General features: G+C 34.5%; 1 non-coding gene across 1 annotated transcript; it reads left to right on the top strand.

Moving 5' to 3' along the window:
* The first annotated feature begins 750 nt into the window (after positions 1–750).
* On the top strand, positions 751–857 carry LOC123238335. The gene has a single exon (XR_006505536.1). It is a non-coding gene; the product is annotated as a U6 spliceosomal RNA (small nuclear RNA).
* The last annotated feature ends 11,935 nt before the right edge of the window (positions 858–12,792 follow it).

Genomic DNA, 12,792 nt, shown 5'->3' on the forward strand with positions numbered 1-12,792 from the left:
TGAGAGAGTGAGGGGTTGAGGATGACACCTAGGTAGTGAATCCGGCTCACTGGAAGGATGATGGTACCTTCTGTGATAATAGACAAATTAGGAAGAGGGAAAGATTGGGAAAAAGATAATAAATTAAATTTTAGACACATTGCATTTAAGGTGTCCATGAAATATCCAGTTCCAAGCATCTGTTATTTCTTCCATACAAGTCTTCATAGGCAATATGGCCTTAAATATACAAAAAATCACCTCAAAATCCAGTTTTGCTTTACTCATGTATCTCCAACCAACTCCCAAAAATAAAACTCAGCATCATTATTAGTGTGTACCTACAATTTCATTAGTATAGACTTTGTTAATTGATTCCCCCAAATATCTATTAAAGTAATACAATACTATTTTAAGAGCTCAATGTCCAATAATTACCAAGATTCCACTGTTGCTGGCACAGGCTTACTGAAAAATTACCAAGTTCTCACTATTTGACAAAGGTAAAATCAGTGACTTAGAGAGAATGTTTTCAGGAATGTCTTCTTGTCCCACTTTGGTCCCTAACTTCCTCATATAATCCCTCCTCAAATATCCTTCAGCATCCCTAATGCAAATTAAAGTACAATTATCTCTATAGTTCATCCCCCTTTACAGGCATGTACTCTTTATTTTATTTTATGTATTTTTAACATTAATTTCTTAAAATTCTGAGTTCCAAATTTTTATCTTCCTCCAAATCCTCTTCCACCTATTGAGAAGGAATATATGGTGCTTACTTTGACAGCACATATATTAAAACTGGAATGATACAGGGAAGATTAGCATAGTCCCTGTGCAAAGATGACAAGCAACTTCATGAAGAATTTCTTTTTTTAAATAAAAAAGAGAAACAGTATATGATACAAATGATACATGTGAAGTCAAGTAAAACATATTTCCATATTAGCTATGTTAGAAAACAATAACAACATATGAAAAAGTAAGAAACATAACAAAAGCAAAAATAAAAGCATGTTTCAATCTGCACTAATACCTCATCAGTTCTCTCTCTGAAGGTAAATATAATTTTTATCATGCATACTTTGGAATTATCTTGGATCATTTTCATCAGAGTAAATGTCTTTCATAGTTGATTATTATTATAATATTGCTATTACTGTATACAATATTCTCTTGGTTCTGCTCCCTTGTCTTTGCATCTGTTCATATAAATCTTCCCAAAATTTTCTGAAATCACCCTGCTCTTATAGGACAACAGTATTCCATTATAATCATATATCACACCTTTTTCTTCTGTTCTCCAATTGATGGGCATTACCTCAATTTCCAAGTTTTCATCACCACAAAAAGAGATACTATAAACTTTTTTTTTACATATAGGTCCTTTTCTTTTATAAAAATTTCTTTGGAATATAGACTAGTAGTGGTATTGCTGGGTGAAAAGGTATGCTTAGTTTTATAGTCCTTTTGGGTATAGTTCCAAATTATTCTCTAGAATGGTTGGATTAGCTCACAGATCCACCAATAGTGCATTAGTATCCCTGTTTTTCCTCATCTCTCCCAGCATATATAATTTTCCTTTTTTTGTCATGTTAGTCTGATAGGTATGAACTGGTAGCTCAGAGTCATTTTAATATGTATTTCTCTAATAAATAGTGATTTAGAGTATTTTTATATGACTATTGATAGCTTTGGTTTCTTCTGAAAACTACCAGATTACATCTTTTGATCATTTATCAATTAGGGAATGACTCTTTATTTTTATAAATTTGTCTCATATATTTTTGAGAAATGAAGTCTATTTCAGAGAAACTTGCTATAAATCCAACCCTCATCCCGCTCCCAGTTTCTTGCTTTCCTTCTAATTTTGGGTACATCAGTTTTGTTTGTGCAAAACCCTTTTCAACTTCATCTAATTAAAATAATGCATTTTACTTCTTGTGGTCCCCTCTATCCTTTTTTTGGTCATAAACTCTTTCCTTGTCCACATAGTGATAGATAAACTTTTCCATGCTCCTTTAATTCACTTATGATATCATCCTTTACATCTAGATCATTTACCTATTTAGCCTTGTCTTGATATATGATTTGAAGTATTGGTTTGAAATTTTTTTTCCACTTACATTGTCATAGTAATTGTGGACATTGTTTCCTTGGCTCTGCTGACTTTGTTCTATGCCAGCTCATATAGATCTTTCCATGCTTCTCTATATTTATCATTCACATCATTTCTTATAGCACATTAATATTCCATTTTATCTGTACCATATTTTTCTGAAGCATTCTCCAATATGTGGGCATCTACTTTGCTTCTAGTTCTTGTTACCACAAAAAGTGCTGCTATAAGTGTTTTGATGTTTCTGGGGACCTTTTTGCTTGTCAATGGCTTCCTTAGGTATACACCTAGTAATGGAGTCTGGATTAAATGATATGGAAATTTTAGTCATTATTCCAGAGTCATTTAGTCATTATTCCAAATTGCTTTCCAAAATGACCAATTTCATAGCTCTGCCAACAATGTCTATCAGTGTACCTATCTTGCCATAATCCCTCCAACATTGACTCTTGCCATTTTGGGGTCCTTTTTGTCAATCTGCAGAATGTAAGATGAAACCTCAGAGTAGTTGAGATTGCATTTCTTTTAGTTTTAGTGATTTGACACATTTCTTAATGAAGTTGTGGATACTTTGCAGTTCTTCTTGTGAGAACTATTTCTTCACATTCTTTGAGCATTTATCTACTGGGAAAATTATTAGTCTTATGTACATTTATTGTTTATACATCTTGTATACCAAGTTTTTTCCCCATTTGCCTGCTCCCTTTCTTATCCCAGATGCATTTATTTTATCTGTGCAGTAGTATTTCAGTTTCATATAATCAAAGTTGTCTACTTTATCTTTTGTAATTGCCTCTATTTCTTGTTTGGTTAAGACTAGATCTCATATTTATAGATGAGATAGATAATTTGTTTCTCTTCTAATGTTTTCATCAGATAATGTTTAATATTAAGGTTGCATATCCTTTTAGAGTGTATTACAATGCATGATGTAAGGTTTGGTCTAAGCCTAATTTTTGCCAAACTAATTTCAATTTTTCCTAGCAGGTTTTTTTTAATCATAAAAGGATTTTTTCCAGGTTAACATTTTCAGATTTTATAAATATCCCTTGATAATCTTATTGACATAGCATCCAAAATATAAATTAACTTTGGTAGTATTGCCATTTTTTTATTACATAAGGCATGGCCCAACCATAAGCATTGAATATTCCTCAAGCTTTTTAAGTTGTTGTCTATTTCTTTAAGGTATCTATATGTCTTCTTTGGGGTTTTGGTTGTGGTGCCCCTCTTAAAATAAGACTCATAAAGTTAAAAATGACTCATGCTATCATATCCTTCTCCTCTTCATACTAGAGAAGTAGTAAATAGGGGACTGGACTCAGAGTCAATCCTGGGTTCCAATCTTGTATCTGACATGTACTATTTGTGTGACCCTAGGCAAGTCAGCCAACCTCTGAGCCTCAGTTTCTTCATCCATAAAATGGGGCCGATAAGAGTATCTACTTTACAGGGGCGTTATAAGGAACAAATGAAATATAGGCTTAAAGTGTTATCTAAACAGGCAACAGGTTCAGAGCAGCATCCCACAACTTATCCATGCTAAGGAAGAGGCCATCACCACCAGCTCCTCCTTTAGGCTACTCCAAGTTCACATCAGGTACCACTGGAGGATCATCACTGAGCTTTCCCAGGAACTTTTGTCAGTGAGTTCTTACCTCTCAAACTTGCATCTTTGGGCTTTTCTGACACCAGTACTATGACCATTTACTACTGTATTGTGTACCTATTCTATTCCACTGATTCATTATTCTCTTTCTTAGTACCATTTTGTTTTGATGATTACTGCTTTGTAATATGGTTTGGAATTTGGTACTGCTAGTCTCACTTCCTTCATATTTTCCCCATTGATTCCCTTTATATTCTTGACCTTAAAAAATTTCTTGGTAGTTTTATTGGTATGGCACTGAATAAATAAACTTATTTCAATATAATGACCATTTTTATTATATTAGCTCAGCCTATACATGAGCAATGAAAACTTCTCCAATTGTTTAGATCTATCTTTATTTGTGTTTAAATTATTTTGTAATTGTATTTATATATTTTTTTTGTCTTGGTATTTTCTATCATTTACAGTTATTTTAAATGGAATTTCTCTTTTCCTCTCTTTCTGCTAGGTATTGTTGGTGATAAATAACTATATCTAGATATGATTTATGTGGGTTCATTTCATATCCTAGGACTTTGCTGAAGTTATTATTTGTTTTGACTAGTTTTTAGTAGATTCTCTTGCATTCCTTAAGCTTATTGTATATCAACTAAAAAGCGATTTTTTTCTTAATGTTTACTCGCCCATTCTTATTCCTTCAATTTTTTCTTGACTTATTGCTTAGTAAATAGATGATAAATTTATAGAAAATTATAGATCAGTTTCCTTAACTAATATTAATTTAAAAATAAATTGAAATAAAATTTCAAAATAAAACAGATTATAGAAATATATCATGAAATTCATACACTATGACTTGCTGGGATTCACACCAGGCATGCAGAGCTGGTTCAAGATCAGGAAAGCTATCAGCATAATTGACTATATTTATAGCAAAAATCATATGATCATATCAGTAGATATAGAAAAAGCTTTAAACAAAATACAACACTAATTCCTTAAAAAATTAGAAATAAATGAAGTTTTCTTATCCAAAGCCAAAAGCAAGCATTATCTGTAATGGGGACAAACTGGGTGCTTTTTCAATAAGATCAGAGGTGATGCAAGGATGTCCATTATCACCACTATTATTCAAAATTGTAATAGAAGCACTAACTCTAAGTTAGTTTTCTTATTTTCTGAAGTCACCTGTTTTAGAAGTTGTTTTCACCAATGAAGTTTCATACCCCTTTTTCCATTTGGTCAATTCTATTTTTCAAGGCATTACTTCCTTTAGTGTTTTTTTTTTGCCTCTTTTGCAAATCTATTGTCTTTTCATACTTTTCTTGCATTGCCCTCATGTTTTTTCCTAATTTTTCCTCTACTGCCCTTATTTGATTCTGAAAATAATTTTTTAACTCTCCCAAGAATTCTTTTTGGACTCTCGTCCAATTCTTATTTTTTTATTTTGAGGATTTGTTTGAAGCTCTTTTGGCATCATTATCTTCTTCTGAGTTTATGCCTTGATCTTCCCTTTCATCACAGTAAGTTTTTAACGATTGACTTCTTTTTGTTGTTGCTATTGTTTCCTCATTTTTCCTAGCCTATTTCTTGACTTTGAACTTTATGTTAAAGTTGGACTCTGTTCCCAGGATGGGGAGGGCCCATGATTTAAACTTTAGGCTTTTTTTCCCAAAGCCAGTCATTAGATTTTGGAATTTTTCAGTGCTTCCAAAGTAAAGCGATCCTGGGAAAGGTATGGTTTCCACTTCCCTGGTCTACACTCTGGTTCTTTTCCATGAAAGGCCCTTGATCCCGTGAAGAAAATACAAGCACTAGAACTCCTCAGAGTTATCTGTTCCCTTTGCACCCAAAATGGTCTTCTCTATCCTTACATTATAATAAGGAGGTGTAAAGGCAATGGAGTTGTCAAATAGCACTTGTTCCTGTGCCCAGTGCTAGTACAGAAGTCTTCTCCAATCTCTCACCACTGCTGGATCCTCTTACCATTTCTGCCTTGAGAACTCCCCAAACAGATGCTGTTATCATTGCCTCCAATGCCCACAACTGATTTTCTGCCATGTGGACATTGAGCCAGCCCTCCACCCCAGTGTCACAGACTTTCTTTTCTGACCTCTTCATTCTTCTTGGGGTAGAACCATTTCTTACCTTGACCTTTTTTTTTTTTTTTGGTTCTTCCACCCCAGAATTTGAGATTTTATTTAAAGTTGTTTGAAGGAGAATGTTGGGAAAACTCGAATGTTGTGTTTTCTCTACTCTGCATTGTGGCTTCACACCCAGAAGGCTCCTCCCTGTCCTATCTTAAAGAACAGGCACAGACAGACAGAATTCTTCTACAAGTCTTCCATTGGCATTCAAATAGAGAAAGCAATCAAAGGAGTACTTAGTAAGGATAACACCCTAATTTAGCACCAAAAAGTATATAAGAGATTTTCCTCATGACCCTGTGAGGCAGAAAGCACATACATTTCTCCCCATTTTAGAGATGAAGAAACTGAAAACTCAAAAGAGTGAGATGACTTTCTAATAGTCACTTAGCAATCAAACACCCCCCTATAATGGTCTTTGATCCAGGCTTGTGGGCTCCAGGTTCACTGCTTTCTTTGCTATATGAGATGAACACACACACACACACACACACACACACACACACACAAAGATTATGTCCCAGTCATCTGAAACAATGTTATGATATGAATTAGAGATATATTGCTGGAGGGCAAGAATGATGAGGATTGGATTGGATTGGATCGGAAGGTAGTATTTAGCATCCTTTTATCTGGAGGTTGCTGAGGGGGCAGAGCAGTGGGCACCGAATGCAGATGCTAGCACAACAACTAGCCTGCTAGGTTTGAAGTTAGTAATACTTTAGATCAGTTCTAACCCCACACCTTTACAGGCTATGTAGCCTTGGGTAAGTCATTTAACCTGTTTGACTTAATTACGTCCAAGAATAAAATGGTGATGAGAACAAGGCTGTCGTGTGAATCAAATGAGGTAATATTTGTAAAGCACTTAGCCCAGTATTACTATATAATGCTAGACATTGTTATTATTAATAATCATTATTCTGAGGTGAGAAAAGGGAGAGAGAAAGGAGGTAGACAAGGAGATGTATTCTGCAGATTTTCCCAGAGAGGAAATGCCAGAAGGAAATCCAAGAGTCTGGACAGGGCAGGATCTGGGTGAAAGATAGCAAGGGGAAACAAACACCGAGGTGGGCAACAGGTATTTGGAATCCACTCGTTGCCAGGAGGTTGTGTGGTGATGAATGAAGACAGGGATGGAGACCAATGATTGGAATTGGGATGGGTTAGTCTCTATTTTTTGGGCAAAGAACAAATGACTATAGAGCAGAAGTTTCACAAGTTTCTACATCCAAGAGGCTTGATGTAGAAATGGTATAAAGTTGTTCTGAGCACCATACTAGGTACACAGCCCTTCAGTGGGTTTAGAGTTATTGCCCTGTGCAGCTATGGGTAGAGGTGATTGTTTGCTAATGGTTTTCATGTGATTTTTTTTCAGGCATATTATTTCAAAGTTCTCCTTGAATTTCCAAAGCAATCTGAATCCATTTTCTTCTTCTTCTCCATTTGTATTATACAAAACACAATAAAAGTGACTTGTTTTTGCCTGGCCCCTTTTACTTAATTCCACCTCTTTGGAGATGATTAAAATTCAAAATATAACAAGGGATATGGGCAAAGAGAAAGACTTCCTTAATTTTAAGTGATAATGAAAGAAGCATTGTGAAAACTATTAAATTGCTTATTGATTCTAAAGCAAATCACAGCAAGTATCTCCTATGGAAGATATAGCCAGATAATAAAACTGAAGGAAACAATAGATGCCCTTGCCCATTTTTAACAGAACTATGGAATCTCCTTTACGATTTGAAGGCATTATGGAAATATCATTTTGAGAGTAACCATAACAACATGTTTTCATGAGTTTTTATTAAGAAGCCCCCAACCTTTGTTAGCAATAAATGGGCTGGCTTATACCTCTAGCTTTAAATCTTTTATTGGTTACTGATTAACTTAACTGCTCTGCCTGACAAAACTTCATAATAAATAAGCCAACCAGCAAGCCCTTTGCAATCAAACTAACTTTGTTTAAAGGAATGTCACTAAAACATGATTTATACTATAATGAATTTTGCAGTCAGCATGTGGTAGTACACAAGTTTCAACATGAATCTAAAACCTAGAAATCTGAAGACACTGGAGTTATTAAAAAATCATACCACAATGTGACTATTTTAATTAAAAGCAGATAGATCAAATTCGTATTTCTTAGCAGCATTGCCATCCATAAAATGGATAATGTAAAGGTTACTTTCTGAAGGCAATGTACTCAAATCTCTCTCTTGCTCACGAGCAGGCTAATTGTGTCTTCTTAAGGAGATATCCTTCATAATAAGGATCCAAATCAGGTGAGAAAGCCTAACGTTACAAAGTTTTATGCATATACGTATATACACATATGTGCATACTATGGAAGACATGATGATTGATGACAGTGTGTCAGTGGGAAAAGTTGCTTGTGAATTTTCTGAGATAATTTTTTTTGCAAAGCTTATAAAAATTGTTGGCTTCTGTGTCTCCATTTAAATTAATTAAATTGTTGACAGTTAAATTATACTAAGTAGTTTTAGTGCGAAAGATGATTCCCAGATTTTTTTTCCCCGCAACTTTCGGGAAAAAAAATCCCAAGAACTTACTTTTAAACATCTGCCTGGGCAGATGTCAAAATGTAGAGTGTTATCACATTATACTGTGTAAGTATATGACACCATGTTATTACTCTTCAGTTAAATATTCACAGTGAGATTTTATGATCTATTTAAGAGAAAACTTGCCTGAGAGTATAACCTCTTATTTTCCACAACATAATAAGCACTTCAAATGAATACATTCTAAAGTAAACAATGAAAAATTGCTGACTACACTAGTGTTACATCTTCTTTCAATAACCTAGGAGTTTTATATCAGGTTTTTATGAATCATTCAACACTGTGTAATGGATGATGAACCATATTATTAATTTGACTATTTTCCTCCAAAGTGAATTTTAGTGAAAACCTTAGAAATGAATAGTGACTAGAATTATGTGCAGAAATGGCACCATTGGATTCTAATTGCTGCGGATTATGGATCATGTCCCACTAAACACTATTTTTCAAAACATGAAAGATGTAAGCTTTCCTTGATGTTATAAATGCAACAGTAATTTCGCAAGCAGGACCTCATGTTTAGAACACCAAACACTGAGACGGATGTTATTTCATTCTCCTTTCCCCTGTTGCTTACATTGATAAATTCTCTAGATTAGGTACATTGAGCTCATTAGATGAACATTTCTGCATTAGAATTCAACAGTTGGAGAAAAATTAAAATTCAAATGGCTCTAAAGAGATTAAGGAAATGGGTCTTCTATTCTCTCTCTAGAATTACTAACCTCTTTTGCACTAAATATGTGACACAAATAAATGCAGTTTCCGTATGTTGCCATGAAGGATATATCTTGAGACGAAAGTAAGGAATTCTATATCCAAAAGGCTAACAATAGCAGAAACATCTCACTGTTTTCTTAATGAGCAGAGGATGAAAGCGTGAAGGTGAAAAGACAGCTTCTGGGTTAGAGACTGACAAGGTGAGATTGCTTCCCTATCACACTTAAAAAAAAAAAAAAAAAAAAAAGCATACACCAAAAAGCCCGGAAGCCTAGTAGTCGAAATAAACAAAATCATTTTCTTTTCCATTCATTCTACTGAAAAAATTCATGGAGAATCCTCCCCATTTCTTATTCTTTAGATGTATCAGTTTGTGTTAGAAACTTTTAACTAGTTTATGATTGAGAAATTGAAATGATTCCATTTTAAAGAGATCATTCTAATATAACATGCAGTGTCTAAGACATCCTGCATGGAATGTCTTTCTACATAGACACTATTAAATTAAACTGAAGTTAGTGCCAAAGCAGCAAGAAGTCTTGGGGATAAAGACATCACAATGCCCTACTCTGCCTTCTAAATTCTTTATTATTCACAATTGACTACTTTTTTTTTCTGTTGAGGCAAAAGAGCTCTGAGGGTGCCCTACCTTTCTCCTTTTATTCTATATAGCTTTGAACAGTATAAATTAGATCGTGATATGAACTGGAATTTAGCCAGTCAAAGTCTTACCTAGGACCTGATGATAAAATATATTACACTTTCTCTTCCCAGGAAATGAAGTCTGTATTCAACTCTTGTATGTGAATAAATATCTCTGTCTAATGAGAAATGGGAAGTTATAGGTAAATATAAAGCTTTCCCACTGTATTCGGTGTAGTTTTAACTCTTTGATAGCCTTGTGATGTTTATTTGCATTTGTCATCGTATTTCAAGTTGCTTTTACCTTATACTTTTTGCAAGCCTTTGCTGATAAATAAATTACATTTTTTTCAGCTTGTGATCATATAAAGAGAGTCTCAATTTCCCAGTGAAAATGGGCAACATCCCCGTGTTTTTTTCATTTTTTCCAAAATTATTCAAATAGGGCAAAATAAAGCACCTCCCCAATTATGCAATCTACATTGCCTTAATTGGTCAGGTAATTGCCAACTCTCTTTTCCCCCCTTACTACTGTGCAGCCTTCACAGGAGATGCTAATTTGATGCAGAGACTGTTTAAAATCAGTCAAAACAAATCCTTGCTCAAGTTTTCGAACTAAATAATTCTCACTTATCGAAATGAGGCAGGAATAAGAAGAAGGGAAAAGGAATGAAGTTTGCAGATGAACTTTCTCCCTAACTCTCATTTGCAGCCAGGTAAAATGAAGTTATAAGGCCTCAATTCTCAACAGATTTGCACGGCACAGTAATAGCCTTTATGCTTGGAAATTTATGGGCCATGGACAGTTTATAAGAAACGATGTAGTTCATCAGAGAGTCAGACTGATGGAACACATGGGAGCATTCTGCACAGGAAGTTGGGTTTTGGAATAATACTTACTTTGATAGAGTTGTTTTGTTAACTAAGTAAAACAGTAGGGAAGCCAGTGGCCACTTAGGCTTCAAACATAAATATATATTTATAAGTCACCCAGCTGCCTAATTGAGAGCCATAGTATTTTTGCTAAGTCTGTCTCCACCAGAAAGCACTAAAAACAACCAGATCATCAGCAAAACCACATTCTCTGCTTGGACTTTTAATCTGTCTTGGGTAGGTTGGGAATAATTAAATGCTATCTAAATGCTTTCCTCTTAGAGTCAAAATGGCAAAGAAGATAGGATATATCACATTTTGGGGGAAAGAGGAGAAGTTTTCCTTTTAAAAATGATTAATGAATAAAGATATAAAAATGAATCTCAGTGCTTGGGTTTAGGTGACTGCTATTTTCAAATAGTGATATGGTTATTCTGTTGATTCAGGATGAGAAGGACTAGAAAACATCAGGAGAAAATGTTTGTGTTACAATTGTCTGATGCCTTCTTGTCTCTTAGAACAAGGTTAAGCAAGAGGTGGCTTGTTAAATTTGAGCAGAGAACTGGAAAACAAGATTTCACACTCTTGATATAGGGAAGGTTTACAGAGTTTGGAGTTTGCTTGGGATGATGGAAAAATGTCCAGTGTATTATACCATTTCCCCAACTGCATTTTAAAGTTAATGAGAAGTTATAGATATTCTAAAGAAATAAACAGTAAATCTGTAGTTAATCCAGTCAAGGGTCCTAGGTAAACAACACATTTTCCAAGCAAAATAGCCATCTGTAGAAGAAATGTAGGAGAAATAGACACTATTCTTGACTTATTCCTTTTGATTAGTCGAGTCTTCTAGAATTAAGTCGCTAAGTAAGGATGCTTTGCGATACTTTCATTCAGGTTTCCCTTCTATTCACAAGGTCTTTTCTATTTTATTTTAATGGCCTCAGTATTAATTATGTATCCTTCTATTTATAATCTCCACCTCTCCTCTTTTAATGAGGTACTTCAAATGGCAATGTATTATAGTAGAACGAACATGTGATTATTTATTCCATTTTATTTTTTAGGAAGTCCATTACTTAGGTAAATTTTCTAACTGTGTTCTAAGCTATTCTCCTACATTTTTTCTGTGGCTTTGACAGACCGATTTGGATGCTGGAGATCAGACTGATCTCAGGTTTCAGTCTTTGTTAGTGGAGGGAATAACCAAACTTCTGTGAACACAGATCTTTTAAAATATATCTCGCTCTTCTCTTTTTACATCTTATTCATTCAATGAATATTTTTCAAGTACCTCCTATGTGCAGAACACTGTGCTAAGGTTAGAGGAGATATAAAATTCATATAAGGTAAAATCCTGACTTCATGAAGCTACCCCTTTCCTATGTATGCTCTTTGGAGCCTCATCTAGTCCTGAAGTTTTCATTTATCTCTAAATAGAGGTTTATCTGCCCATTTCCCCTCTAAAAGTGCTTCATTGCTCTTGTGTAATAGTCTCCCTGCATTGTATCTTCCCTCTCTATCCTCCACACAACTGCCAAAATGACTTTTCTACTCCCCTACTTAATATCCTTCAGTGGCTCCCTATTATATCTAACATCAAATGCAGACTTTTTTTGTTTGGCATTTAAAGACCTTCATAAATTCACCCTATTAACTTTTTAACTTTATTGGATATTATTTTCCTTCACTTGTACTAGGATATGTTGCTCTGCCTTTGCATTGACCATGCTCTGTGCCTGGAATGTACTCCCTCGCAACCTCTGTGTCTTAGAATTCCTAGTTTCCTTCAAAATGCAGTGCAAGCTCCATCTTTTACATTAAAAATGTCTCCATCTCTACTGATGGTAGTGCCATTACCCTAAGTGATCTTGTCTTTGTTTTGTATATATCCTTCTGTGTAGACATTCCTTCTTCCCCTCCAACCCTATAGAAGGTAAACAAGTTTCTTTGGGCCAAGGACATGTCATTTTTTCCTTTGGATCCCAGTGCTTTGAATATAGTGATAATAAATTCTTATTGACTGATTTATACCGATCACCATAATTATAATTTCTTATTCATTGATTTATATTAAGAAATGTTTGTTGATTAATGTTGAATAATCTTGTT

This window comes from Gracilinanus agilis, chromosome 2 (genome assembly GCF_016433145.1).
Source record: "Gracilinanus agilis isolate LMUSP501 chromosome 2, AgileGrace, whole genome shotgun sequence".
Taxonomy (NCBI): domain Eukaryota; kingdom Metazoa; phylum Chordata; class Mammalia; order Didelphimorphia; family Didelphidae; genus Gracilinanus; species Gracilinanus agilis.